Below are 15,361 nucleotides of genomic sequence, written 5' to 3' on the forward strand. Positions count from 1 at the left end.
TGCAAGAAAAGTTGTGCACTTCCTAGGGGGTGTGTCTGTCTCACTGTGTAGTGCACGGTGCCCATGCTAGTGGAACTGGGAGATGGGTCTAACCTTGGGCAAGCCCTTGGTAATGTCCCACACTTGAGGACCCAGTTCGTGCGTTGTTGGAGGTGTGGTGCAAAACTTTGGGTGACAAGTCTGAAAGTCATGTCCTTGATGTGCCCTAAGTGTAAAGTGGGGAAGGGGCTAGGGAGAATCCTAGATGCAGTGAGTGTGGTGCACAATAACAATAAAGGGAGACTGCAAGCACATGTGAAGTGTTCTCCTTGTTAACTTGCTTAGTAGTAGATTCATCTTTCAGCTTTGCTATTTTTTGCTCTTGTCTTTCTCTCCAGTCACCTTGTCTTTATTTCCTTGTGGCTTTTTCTCTCTTTGCTTTCTTTTCTTTTCTTTTCTTTTCTTTTTTTCTTTTTTTTTTCTTTTTTTTTTTAGAATGAGAGAGGGAGTACAGCTGTCAAGGCATATCACACCCATTTAATCACGGGGCGGTCACAGGCATTGAGATAAGAATGTGTGACTTTGTAGGTATTCTTTAATATCGGTTTTAGCTCTCAGAGGAGTGGTTGACAAGAAAGGGTGATCACACCTTGTGAAGTGGGTGTCATTCATATTTTCTGAGAGCTCTAGACAGAAGGAAGGAAGGAGAGTGGCCCACATCATTAACCTAGTCATAGCTCTACTATCTATTCCTAGGTTGATATCAAAGAAGAGTGGGGGGAGATGGGCTTCCTCTACTGTGGGTTTTTGGAGTAGCAGGAATTTGATAAGTCAGAGGTAATTACAAGTGGTCAAAAACGTTGGATCTGGGCAGGAAGAGAAGTCTGCAAGGAAATGATTTATAGAAGGAAGTATATCTTCTAACCTAAACACTAAGCATTCCTTAGGGCTCCTAGCATTTACATTATATATTTTTGGGAAGTCGTAATCCCCATGCAAGTCTCTATCATAGTCCACTCCATGCCTACGGGGGTAGGGCATGTAGATAGGATCATTGCGCTCTTCGGGGAGTGAACTGCAAAAGGCGGTCCATGCATCAAAATTGGTGTCCCAAATCCTCCTCCGCCATTTCGGCTGTGCCTTATAGCCTTGGATGGTTTTGGGAACCAGATTGACCTTATCTTCCCAGTAATCCTGTGGTTCTTGTCGCCACCTAGTTATTATCAGGCTCCTCTCTTCAATCCACCTGTTTGCAAGTTCATTAGCTAGATCCTTGATCTTGGCTAAGACTCCTAGAGGGAGGGCCCGATTCAGAGAGTGTGGGAAAGCAAATGAGAGCTCAAACGGCCTTTTTTGGAACTCTTGCTGACGCCAGATGACCAACTCCTAGGACCAGTCTATAGGATGTGCATCACCTCTCAGTGGCATGGACTCTTCAGGAAGTTGTCTTGGAATTGTGCGTGCTCAGCGTTGGGCCTCCTCAGCTAATTCTTGTCTTCTCCTCCTTGCTGCAACTATACGCTCAGGCAGATGGGCATCTGCAGGTTCTTCCTGTGGGAGATCGGGTTGAGGCGGACTCGGCATTCTTTGTTGCTCTTCCTCATCACCTTGCTCGAAATCTGGACCCTCTTCGACATGTCGCTCAACCATAGATGGGATGACTGGTGGTGGTGGTGGTGGCTGTTCATGCTCCTCAAAACCTAGCTCCTTGAGCTCAGCACTGGAAAGGCCCGTACAGCGTAAGTAGTGGAATTGTTGCTCCTTAGTGATCCCTGTACTCGTTGGGAGCTCCCGCTCTTGAAGACCATATCTTAGAGCTCGGGTGGTCAGCTCCAACTTTCTTTTCACCTTTTCCACTGGATCATCGCCCTCAGCTTGTGTGACATGGAGTACCGTGTTGAGAAAGGCCTGCCGCCGCTGTGTTTTAGTAGTTATTTTGGCAGCTTCAACCCTGGATTCTGCAAGCACCCTTTCACATTCTGCCACTGCCAAGCGTTCGGTCAAGTCTCTCACCCTGTCAAAATTATTCCTTTTCCAATCCATTGTTGCTGCTCATTTGTTAAAAACCACAATTGGTTCCTTTCTCTTGACTTCTGAGCCAGCTGCTCTTCAGCAATCCCTTTGGCTTGATCTACAATGCTGAGCCTTTGTTGCACCTCGGCCAGTACTTCTGATTTTTCCTGCATCAGCTGCTCTTGGCTTTGGATCTCAGCAAAGGAATAGCCTTTTTTGATTGAAAGCCATGGCCATGAGGGCCTCTATATCTTCCTGGGAGGTCTCCAACGCATCTTGTAATCTTTGCGCTTCATCTTGTAGTCGTTTTGCTTCTGCTGCTGAGACTCTTGGCCCTTCACTCTTCAGAAACTCGATTTTACTTATTAATCTGTTTTGTTCTTCTAGCTCTTGCTACAAAAACAGAGCTCCATGGTATGTTCTTGTGGTGTACTGGCTTCGCCTTCCTGAACCTCCTGTCTTAGCGTTTTCACTTGCCTTTGTCTAAGGCGGCTTTCGTTGTCCTAGGCTTCCTTTGCTTTTGCTATTAGCTGGTCCTGCAGGGCCTTCATTTCTCTTCGTCGGTCGGCTCCCTGCATTGAGACTTCTAGCCTAAGAGTAGCTGACATTTCTTTTTCTTTTTCTAGCTCCATCAAGGCCACTTTCTTCTCTTCCTTCGCCTTGTCTAGTTGTGCCAGTAGCTCATCCGCATATGCGTCATAGTCAGTGTCAACAGGCATGGGAGTATGGGGTGTGGTGGTTGATGCCTCCAGCCTTTGTCTTTTAGGGTTTTGCCGTGACTCTGCATCTGCAACGGCAGCGGGCCTTTTCAATCCTGTTTCTGGCACGATCTCGGCCACTTTGCTCACTAGCATTTGCATCATGTTCATTAGCTGTGCCGTGTCGAGGGGAGGTGTGGGTTGTGTGGTGGTTGTAGTCGTGGTTTCAGTCATTGCAGGCACAAAAGAGGAAGGAAGTGGATGTAGTAGGGACTTGCCCTTGCCTACAGCCATTGGAGCTGCTTCCACACTTGAACTAGCTTCAGCTTTATGACGGGGGCTCACAAGTTCGAGCTCTCCACCCCCATGGGTCTCTTCCACAGATCTTCGTGTAGCCTCTGCCAACTCGGCCAGCTCCTTCAGTCTCTGCTCTTCAGCTTCTTCTTCTGCCCTTCTTTTCCTGTCCTCTTCTGCCTTCTTTGATTCTTCTCTTATCTTTGCACTCAGCCCTCCTAGACTCTCTTTGAGCCCTCTTGATTTCCGCTCGTTCTTCTTTGCTTAATTCCTCTTTCCTTTCCTTCTGTCTGCTGTCCCCTTTCTTTGGTCCTTCTGGTTTGCTTGCTTGTGTAGGCGGCACCTCTTGTTCTCCCTTGTCACTTATCGTTCTTTCACTTGATTCTTCTCCTTCGTGGTGAGGTGGGCTTTGATGCGGTGGGCTTTGATGTGTAGCTTGCTCTTCCATGACTCCAGCATCCTTCATTGCTTCATCTATGATGGCTGTCAAAACACCACCATATCTAATTGTGGCCGCCTTTGAGGCAGGTTTCTTCCTTGTGGAGCGTGTTGTTGAGGCAAGGGATTCTCCTCCTACTGGTGCTTCTGCTGGAGTGAGAAGGGTAGCTGAGCTTTGAATGGTTTTCTGCACGAACCCATTCCAGTCTACCTCCTCAGGGACTCCTGCTGTGATGCTTTCTAACAACAGGACCCCGATCCTATTCATCAATGTGTTGTACCTTTGGCCCGAGAAGAGTATGTGGATCATCTTCGCTTGCACCTTCACTGTTGGATCCGGGATGTCAGCCAAGCTGATTCCATCCACTGTGTGCACCTCTTCTTTCTTTATCCCCAGCATGGCGTAAACATCCCTTCTCAGCCGCCTCTCTTTCTTGGGTACAAGCCCCAAGGCCTTCTTTACAATTGCCGCATTGAGGGGCACTTTAACTCTTCTTTCCTGCTCCCCTGTCCTCACTATGACAGTGCCATAGTTCCTGCCCTTGTCAAAGTTCCTCAGAAATTCAGCACACATGCCGTAATCCACAGCCTACCCCACCTTTTCCACATACTTGTGGAGGTGGCATCTGTCCACCAATTCTTTTACTGCAGGTTCCTCCAAGATGGCCTCATCCAGGTTCAGCGTGTGCTTGAAGGTGAATTGACTGAATCATCGTGTCTTGACGTTGATGCCAAACTTGGTCATCTCTTCTTCAGAAAATGGGAGCATGCCCCCTTTGTCTTGTCCTGTCATGGTGGTTACCTATCAACACACCATGCCAACATTAATGCTTAAAAATCGGCTTATTTTTAACAAAACTCAATTTTGAGAGAAAAATGTATGTGTCAAAATTTGGTATACTTGCTTAGAGGCTTGAATTTTAGAGACAGGTTCACAGCAGCAATTGCTATTGTTTTCCCTTTGCAGTATCTTCCATTGAAACTCAATTAATCATAACATTCTGCTAGATAGCATGACTCTCATTTTGCTCTGCTCTTGCTCACATATTGCTCCCCCCTTGTCTTGGATCTTTCAAGGAATCCTTCCTAGGATTAGCACAGGAAGTACGAGGCAAATGCTGTTTTTCGTGGATTGACTAACTTAGCCAATAACCAATCATAGAAACTTGGATTGTATTCGAGTTGGGCATGACAATCAAGAGCAGATGGTTGGATGGAGACTTGGGAGATGTAGGTCAAGACATCGTGAAATAGATCTCCAATATTAAGGCGGCTTGCAACATGTAATTCCTCTTCCGTAAGGAATTGGTCAATGTAAGGGTGAGCGAGCACATGGTCGTCTAAATGCTGGTTGCGGGTGATGGCCAAAACCCTAAAGGAGATAGGTGCCACATAATTAGGGTCATATTCGATGGTTTTAACTACCATGCGTTGCTCAACATTGGTCATTATCCAGCAACCTTTTTTCTCCCATTGGATTCTCAGAGCAAACCACTACTGCAAGAACGTGGAAGGCGAGCTTGCCATCTACGTGAGCTCTTGCAACTCGTGCTCAGTAACAGAACGAGGAGGCTTACGATATGAAGTGATTAGTCTTCTGAGGGCAGCTTGCTCCTTTGAGATTTCGTCGTTTGCTATCAATTCAGCAGTAATTTTGGGAAATTTACCGGTCATAAGTTCGTATTCTTCCCAAGTGCATGGTAATGCACGAACATCCGAAGTAAGTGTTTTGTCAAGAAGACCTAGGTCTAGCCTCTCATAACTTCTAGCGAATGTAGTGAAAGTTTTGTCCAACATCTTGATGCAGGTTACTAAGTCATCCCCAGAAGTCGTGGCGAGGTCTTTAGCCAAGGAAAGGAAAGGTCGTACAGTGTAGGAAGGCTTAAGACCTATTGGTGGGAATGGGGCAGATGGACTGGATAGTGTTGACTCCAGTCACAGGTGTGGCTTTGCACTCCGAAGCACTTTGAGGTGCTGTAGGAAGCTCCGGGGGCATGGGAGTTGTGCTGGGTTCTGAGTGAGCAGTTATGGGGGTATTTAAGTTCTCTGAATTAGGTAAGTCTAAGTCTTGTGGTGTTTGCTTTGGTCGATAGATGAGCTGGGGCTTACTAGCCACAACGGGCAATGGTTTGCTGACTATGCCCTGGGCACCATGTGTGCAAGCCTCCCTCACTGGGGTGAGATTGCTTGTAGATGAGCTTTTAAACTTGCCATTTTTAGGCACCCAAATCTAGGGGTTTTCCTCGTAGTATCCTTGTGCTCGCAAGAGATCTTTGGGGATCCATCACGGCGTGGTTGTGTGTCTACGTCAATAGCGTCTAGACTGCCTCTTAGGCCGTGATGGGCTGATTATTTTGGCGTTTAGAATCACGTTTGGGTGGTCTACCCAGATGTGGTCTTTGCCATTTTGGCACCCATATAAGCTTGGACTCCTTGGCCTTGTGAGCACTCTTGGTGGGTTTGGGCCTAGGGTCGAGAGCCTGGCATGAGGCCTTAGTTTTCTTCTGTTTAGACTTGGACTGAAGCGTGGTCATAGGGGTTTCTACCGGTGGCTTTGTAATGGTGGAGGAGTCAGGACAGCCCTTGCTGAAAGTCGTCACTATACACACATTGCATATAGCAAGATGAATGCGGTTTAGGTTGTAATCCACATTACAGTTCGTTTGCTTCTTGAAAGTACGACCTAATAGTGACATATTATTGGCTCCTTTAGTGTCAGGCAACACATGGAAGAAAGTTGGTAAACTTTCAGACTCGATAGAAACGACTACCTTGCACTACACTCGTAGAAAGGGATGGCGCATCAGCTATGTGAGAGATAGCCATTAGTGCTCGCTTGAAATGCTTGCGGTCCGTGGGTCTTGGCGGTAGAGCTCATGCTCATCACCTCTACACATGCTTCTCACTAGTCCTAATAAGCAGTCAAACACTGTGAAGTATTTGATGGACATGGAGCCTTGGGAAGGGTTCTTTGATGAATTACCATTAGGGGAGAGTAGAAAGGATGTCAATGATGACCGGGACAACAATGACAACTATGACGACCATGATGACTATGACGACTATGACGACCTTAGGATATCTGACACATATTGCTAGTTTAAAAGCTAAGTTAAATTCAATGTTTGACATGTTATATTTGGTTGTTTGGGGCACAAATCCCTAGGCCATGAATTCCATTAGTAACATTAGTCTTTTACTTTCATATATGGATCAGCCTATGTAATTGCATCTTAAAATGTCATGGGACTGACTACTTGCATGTCAGGGTGTTGATTCTTATATTTAGAGAGTTACTTTATTGATGTTAGTCGTGTGATTCTGCAATACTGAGAGAGGCAGCACCATGCTCTTATGGCTGCGACATGCTGTTCTTAATGATTGTGTCATGATCTTTTAGTGTTTGAGTCTCTGATTTGCATTATGGAACCACTACAACTCTTAGTTATGGTAGTTGAAGTCTACGCAGATAGTATATTTGTGTTCACGTTCTCTATTTTCAGGGCAATGATATGCTGTTGTATTCTGTTTTCTTGTGATGTATGCCCTAAACACTATGGCGATCCTGCTAGTTTCAGGGAAGTCATTTTCTTGATTAAGGTGCAAATTTGAAATAAATAGTTATTTGATCGGGAAGTAGGCATGTTGATGGCATTGAGATTTGATAGTGTGCCTTCTATGGGTAGTATTTATGTCAGATAATTATCCCTATATATCCAACCCTATCCATACTAGAAGCAGATCCAAGGAAATCAGGGAGGCCTTAGCAAGACAACAACAACAAGGTGTAGGGCTAGATGATAGGAGTGGATCAGAAGGCTTGGATAGGCTAGATGAGGATCAGTTTATTGATGCTAGGCATATTTCTTTGGAAGGGGATACCTTTGCAGGTACCTCAATAGCCTATCATTCTTCAGGCACTTCAGTAGACTCTCCAAATTTGACCGATGATGAGGGTATATTACCTCTTGAACAGCAGGATGCCCCTCCTAGGTAGGCATTTAAGAGGCTACAGCGTGCAGTGCTAGGAATAACATTTTTGTTAAGAAGGGTTAGAATTCCATCTCAGAGGGTTCTGAATTTTGATCCATTGCCACCTCAAAGGAAGTCCAATAAGCAAATCATAATGAATCAAAATGAGTTAGTTAAACCAAAGGTTCGAGCATCCAAATTTTCACGCAAGAAGAAAGAAGTCCCTAATTGCCATGTGGCACAATTCGAGACAAGATGGACAACCAATGGCTTTAACCAAATGTATGGGGACCTAGACAAAAAGCAATAGCTTGCTACCACCTTCCAGGGAAAGGCTATGGACTAGTTTGTTAGTTATGGTATGGCAGCCTTCAATTCATATGATGCTTTAAAAACATCATTTTTAAGCAGGTTGCGTAAGGACAAAACTCCAGTAGATATTTTAAGGAAGATCAAGAAGATCAAACAAAAGACTATGTCCGTGGAGGACTATTCCTAGAAATTCAGGAACCTATTGAATAGGTTGGATGCTGATGATACACCTTTAGTGGAAATGCAGATCACCTACTTTATGAAGGGTTTGAGAGGTAAGATTCAAAATCCCATTGCCAATGTTGAGATGGGTCAAAATGATACCTTGGACACATTGATTAGGGCAACTATGAGAGTGAAAAAAATACTTGGTACCTCTAGATATAAGAACAGTAAAGACGAGGATTCTTTGAACTCAAGTTTTGATGCAGATTCAGAATCAGATTCAAACATAGATAGTGATGCCAGCTGAGGATAGTGATTATAGCTCAGACTCAGATGATGATTCAAGTGATTCTGATGAGGACTACTCTAGTAGCAGGAGGAGACATAAGAAGAAGAATAAGAAGAAGTCAGGATCAACCAAGACTAAAAAGAAGAAAGTAAAGGACAAAGATAGGAAGAAGTCACAGGACAGAAAGTTGGATAAAATGATAAAACAAGAGCTAAAATATTTGGGTATTTCTAAAATCAAGAAGAAGGAAAAGTATTGTGAAATATGTCAGAGAAAGGGCCATGAAACTAGGACTTGCTGGTATAATCCTAATGTTAGGAGGGATGGCACAGCAGATGCTAGTGATGCAAGCTAGGCCAATACCTATTCAACCAACTATAGTAAATCAAATTATTCCTAACACCATGCCATAGAGACTCTTCAGAGGACCTAAAAGAATGCAAGCAAGAGAGCCTTGGGGAAAATTTCAATCATAGCAACAAACTACCCAAACGGGAGCATGCCACTATTGTGGAGGTCAAGGAAACTTTGTTGGACCAAACTGTGAACTTTGGGCAAGACATAGGACTAAGAGAGGAATGCCAGTAGCAAGGTCCCACAATGACAGAAGACCTACAGGAGCATCTCATCAACAACATCCACTTGCCCCAGTTGCAGCAGTCCTTATAGAGTTACTGATCAAGATGAGAAAAGGCAATCTCGTGATGGTGCACGAATTGCTAGTTGTAGGAAAATTCAGCAAGAGAAGGTTCAAGAAGAGGCAAAGGAGGTGTTAGGTAATATTAATGCTGCAAGTATACATGTTCGTTGTGATTGTTCTAATTGTATCGAAGTTGTGGAATGTCAAGAGGAACCAATGGTTTTAGCAATAACTAGGAGCCAAGCTGGTATGAATCTTAATTGGCAGGAACAAGAGAAGACAAGGAAAAAGGTAGCAAAACAAGTTAGAAAAGTGCAAAAAATGGTTGAAGAATTTGAATCTAATCAAGTTGATGATGTAGGGGATTTAGGTCTACAGAAACCTGAAGTGCATGAGTAATTTCCTAAATATCAAGAGTATGTTCCTAAATGGTGGAATCGGCCTCTTGATGATCAGGAGCAGGTTCCTGATGGCATAAATGTTGGAAATTTATAGCAAGGAGGCTCTGAGGAGCTATTTCAAGCTTTAGCAAAGTGTTCTTTGCATTTGACCTTGGAGTAAATTTTGGATCTAATACCGAGATTTAAGGAGAAATTACTCCTGAAGATTAGGCAAAAGCAACAAGAATTTCTTGAAAGTATAACAGTTCAAGATCAGGTAATTCTTGATTGTCAAGCAGTTATACCAACTCAATAGGAAGTTGTGGATTATCAAGCACCCACCATTCAAGTTGATTATGTAGAAAGAAAACACTATGATGTCTTATTGGATGGAGGTTCATGAGTTAATATATTTCATAAACATACATATTTGGCAACTAAGCAAGAAGAGTTATTGCCAGCCCCATTCTAGGTCTGGATGGAAAACCAAAGGAGGTTACATCCTTTGGGTATTCTTAGAAATCAACAAATCCGAGGAGCTGGCCTAAAGTTTAGGGTCAGTTTTGTGGTCTTGAGAATGTTAGAAACTGGAGACTCTTATACAATGCTTTTGGGAAGACCTAGTTCTCAGACTGGCTAAACTTAAGCAGGATTGGGAAAATGACTATGTGTGCATCCCAACAGGACTTAAGAAAATCAGGTTATTAGTTGTGTGTCAGCATAGGATAAATTTGAAGAAAGATTGTAATCCTATTGTCCAAAAGAGGTATAGAATGAATCCTAACTATGCCAAGTAGGTCAAGGAAGAAATTGACAAGCTTTTTCCTTCTCACCTTGTTTGGAAGTGAGCTATGGCAGAGAACAAGAGTAAGAAGAGAAAGAGACACAAATGGGAACTCCAACAATCACAATGTGTGACCGGGCCTTCCTTTATTCAAACTATCACTAAAAGAATAAAGAATAAAGTGACGATGATGGGCACCCGCCACCTGCAGTATGCAGTGGCAGGTACTGTCAGTGTAGTAATACACGGGCAGCTAGGAAGAGGTGCCTTTACCCCCAACAACCTCCCACTTAAAGTTGAATCAGCCCCAGTGAGGAGTGAAAAGAAAAAAAAAAGGCAGTACAATGTACACATGTACAACAGGATGAGGAAAAACCACATCTCATCCAATGCCCATCAATCTCCTGAGGAAGGCAAAGCGCTCAATAGTGAGGCTTTTCGTGAGTAGATCTGCAGGATTTTCATCAGTGGAGATCTTGACAAGGTCAACAGACTTGTCCTCCATGACCCCATGTATGAAGTGATACCTCACCTCAATGTGTTTCATCTTCGCATGGAAGACTCGGATTCTTGGCTAGTTGAATAGCACTCATAGAATCCAAATGTAGTGTAGATATAGTATCAATCCCAAGGTAACAAAACTGCCCAACCATATGGCCTCCTTGCAAGCCTCAGTGGCCGTAATATACTCAGCCTCAATGGTAGAGAGAGTCATACACTTCTGAACCCTAGACATCTAAGAAACATCACTCCAGCATTGGTAAAGACATAGCTAAAAGTGGACTTCCTACTATCTGCATGTCCTGCATAATCGGAGTCTGTGTAGCCCACAACTCTTGTATCCTGGCTACCATAGCAAATACACATATTTGTTGTGCCCTTCACGTATCTCATGATACCCTTTACGGCATCCCAATGCTTTTTGCCAGGTGTAGCCATATAGCATGCCACAACATCAACTGCAAAGGCAATTTCTGAATGAGTGGCTATCATGGCATACATCAAACTACCCACGACTAATGCATAAGGGATCTTGACCATCTCAGCCCTCTGCTCATCCGTCTATGGACAATCGGCCTGTGAAACCTTCACATAAGAAGGTAACGGACAGCCAATAGGCTTTACGTCTACTTTACGACTTGCATGCAGAAATGCTCAAGGACTTTATGAATGTACTCCCTTTGTGAGAGGTAGAGTAGTCCCTGATGCCTGTCGTGCTTAATGCGCATACCAAGAATGTGAGAGGCCAGTCCCAAATCCTTCATCTCAAAGCTCTTGTTCAGTTGAGATTTAAGAGCATCCAGCTCATCATGAGCTTTTCCTACTATCAACATATCGTCCACATAAAGTACCGAAATAAGCAATGAGCCATCATGGGCTTTCTTCGTGTAAAGACACGGAACCATAGCACTTTTGTTATAGCCCTGTGACTGCATAGAGGCATCAAACTTATAATACCACTCCCTAGGTACCTGCTTCAAGCCATAAAGACTTTTCTTCAACTTTCACACTAGGTGCTCCGCCCTGCTAGGTTCTGCAAAGTCCTTGGGCTGCTCCATGTATATCTCATCATGCAAATCCCCATGTAAGAATGCAGTCTTGACATCCATGTGGTACAAGTCCAAGTCAAGCTACACGACTAAGGCAAAAATCAAGCGTAGGGTGGTCATCTGGACCACAAGAGAAAATACTTCATCAAAGTCAACTCCATGCTCCTGTTTAAAACCTTTAGTGACAAGTCTTGCCTTATAAGCCGGCTTGGGGTTTGCAGGGGTACTTTTCAACTTGTACACCCATTTTCATGGCAAAGCCTTCTTGTCCTGAGGCAGTGCAACCAAATCCCAAGTCATATTCTTATGCAGCGAGTCTATCTAAGACTGCATAGCCCTCTCCTAAGAGGGACTGTCACCCCTGTGCATAGCCTCATCATAGGTGAGAGGCTCTACTGCATCTGTAACCAAGACATAATGCATCTAGGGCTCAAATCTATCAGGTGGATGTCTATCTCTAGTAGACCGTCTCACGGCAGTTTCTGCCCGGTCCAACACCCTGGCCACTGTACCAACTGCTACTGTAGGCTGTCCAACTAGCTGTGCAAGAGCACGTGGCTCCTCTTAGAATATAACCCTATGTATCTCTACCACCTTCTCACGATGCCTATACATCTTGTCTTCAAGGAAGACTACATCATGGCTACATATGACTTTCCGCGCTTGCGGATCCAGAGGCGATAACCTATCTCGCATGCATCCCCATAGCTAAGGAAAATGCATTTGACACTCTTAGGATCCAACTTAGTACACTTGTCACGTGGCAAAATACCTCACATCCAAAGACACATAGATGCACATAAGATGGAGGTTTCCCAGTCCATACCTCCGTTGCAACCTAAAAATCCAAACCACTAAAAAGTAATCTATTTATGACATGCACAACTGTTTTGACTACCTCAGCCCAAAAGCTCTGTGGTAAGCCTGCATGGCTAAGCATACTGCGTACACGCTCCTGGATGGTTCTATTCATTTGCTCAGCCAAACCATTCTGGGGTGGGGTATAGGGGGTGGTCAACTGACGCTTAATACCTCTCTCGTCACATAATTACTCAAAAGCACATGACACATATTCTCCCCCATTGTCAGTCCTAAGGCATTTCAGCCTATGCCCAGTCTGGTTTTTAACCAATGGAAGCCATCTTTGAAATATAGCCAAGACTTCAAACTTAAGGTTAATGGGCTAAGCCAAGACTTTATGCAAAAAATCGTCAATGAATGTCTTAAAATACTTTGCACCACCCATAGATTGACAGGGCATGGGTCCACAGCCATCTGAATGTACCAATGTCAAGGGCTCACTCATGTGTGTCCTACCAGACTTCTTATGTGTATTCCTAGTATGTCTGCCATAAAGACAATGCTCACATGAATCAAAACATACATAGTCAAGGGGTGGTAAGTATTGCAAACCAGAAAGTATTTTCATTCCCTTCAAGGACATATGGCCCAAACAGGCATGCCAAAGATATACATGTGGGATGGAACCCACTGACAAAACATGGTCAACAGAGGATCCATCAACTACAAGAGGATAGAGACTGCCAACTTTGGCACCTCTAGCAAGCACAAGTCTACCATGGGTGATCTTCCAAGCAGAATCTCCAAATGAAACATGAAACCCAGCATTATCAAGTTGCCCTACAGACATAAGACTGCGTGTAAGCGTAGGTACATGACGTACATCCTGTAACAGAAAGGTATTGCTAGTAGAGAACTACAACCGTACATCTCCAATGCCAACAATAGCAAGTGACCTGTCATCACCCAAGCGAACGTAACCAGAGATAATGCGGTAGGAGTGGAACCACTCACGGCATGGTGTAACATGAAATGAAGCACTAGAATCCAAAAGCCAACACTACGCATACATAGAGTGAACATCGGTCAACGATGTAGCATCATAAGAACTAGCTGCAAGTATGTACTTCCCATCGGAGTCATTATTCTGCATGACATTTATCTCCTCAATTTTTACACTTGATTTTGCAGGCATAATGATGTGATCAAAGGACTTTTCCTGTACTTTATCTTTCCCCTTCTCTTTGCGCTTCTCATTGCGCAACTCATGACACTATGGGCATATATGACCCTTTTTGCTGCAATGATGACATGTCACATTAGCATTTCTCCCAGAGACTTGCTGCACGACTTAGACCTAGACTTCTACAAGTCTCTGCCATGGCCATTCCCACGGTCATTATTGCCATTATCATCTATGTCTCTAACAATCAAAGCATGCGATACTCGAGAGGCATCCAAGTTCCTATGGTTGATCTCTTCCTGCAGAAGAGCACTCTCTACATCAAGCAAGTTCAAAATAGTGGCAGGACACATAAGGCAGTGCGGAATACATCCCATGACTCACTTAGAGTCCCAAGCAAAAACAATGGAGTAACCTCATCATTAAAGGTAATACCTTGAGAAGTCAAGTCCTTGAGAATAGCATGGAACTGGCTCAAGTGAGTAGACATCATCATATTCTCCTTCATACACAGGTCCATAAGTTGGTTCAACCAATACATCTAACTTGCTGGACTTTTCTTATCATAGAGATTTTTTATCTTATCCCAAAGCTACCAAGCACTCAGTGCTTCCTCAACCACATTGTAATGCACCTATTCAGTGAGAGACAAGGTGACGGTGGACTTGCATAGCTGATTAAGCTCATCCCATTCGTCATCAGTCATAGTTTCAGGTTGCTTGCCATGCATCCTTAGTGGCTTTATTTGTGATTTTTGCATCAATACTTGCCAAACTTGGCTCTTCCAATAGGCATAATTCGTACCATCAAGCTTAGTGATGTTGAAGATAGCACTGTCAGTGGAAGAAGAACCCATAATGCAGCCCAAAATAGTGCAAACAGTTTAAAACTGCTTGCTATTTTCTGCTGTAAACAGTGAAAAATACCACCAAAACCAAGGCAAAATGACCACAGACTGATAGCTAATGATGCTACCTACCAAGTACCATCAAAAGTACATAAAATCATGATGATTCAACATGAAAATTCCACATCAATCCATACATAACTGGTTGTTGTAATAAATTACAGTCAGGTACAATGAGAGCAAACTGTAGGCAAAATCAATGCACCAAGTCAACCATTGATTGTCAAAGCATAACTAGCATCAAGCGGCATATGATAGTCATACGGATATTGAGCAAACACCCAAGCATGTCAAACGAATCCGTCAATAAGCCGACACACCCCCTGTGTAATAGGGCAAAGTGTACACAACACTGGCAAGACATGACACAAAGAGTTGTATGCTCAGGGAGTGCGAAGCCCAAATCAGCCCAAGTACATATATGCAGACCATGGCATATCAACCATGCAACATCCAAGTGAAGAAGATCCCAGTCTCAAAAGACTCAAAGCTCAATAGCATAAACCACCTACTCAATGTCTATCAAATATCTAACGATGCTCCCACTAGCACAAAAGCTGTATGGATCAAGCTAAGAAGCTCAAGAAGAGCATACGAGAGCACTAGTGATGAAAGATCCAAGACCAGACATCAATAAGACATCATGAGCATGTAGGCTCTGTAGCCTCCAATTAGAGCATCCATAGACATCAATTGTATCCCAAATACAACTCTGGCAAGCAAAGAAATATCCCAAGTAAGTTTTCGAAAGCTAGATGCAAACCAAGAGAAGGCACTAGTAGCAATCGGCTCCAAACGATGTAAGTAGCATGTAGTAGTGGCATAGGCCAAGCATGTCAAGACCGGTCAGACATAGGTAACATACATGCCATATGTACATCCAAGACAGAGCATCAACTGCATTCCAAAGTCGAGCTCAAGCTCAAATGAAGTTCAGGAAAACCAAAGACAAGCTC

The sequence above is a fragment of the Lygodium microphyllum genome, chromosome 21, assembly GCF_053477565.2.
Source record: "Lygodium microphyllum isolate KBCC chromosome 21, Lygodium_microphyllum_v1.1.10, whole genome shotgun sequence".
Lineage (NCBI taxonomy): Eukaryota > Viridiplantae > Streptophyta > Polypodiopsida > Schizaeales > Lygodiaceae > Lygodium > Lygodium microphyllum.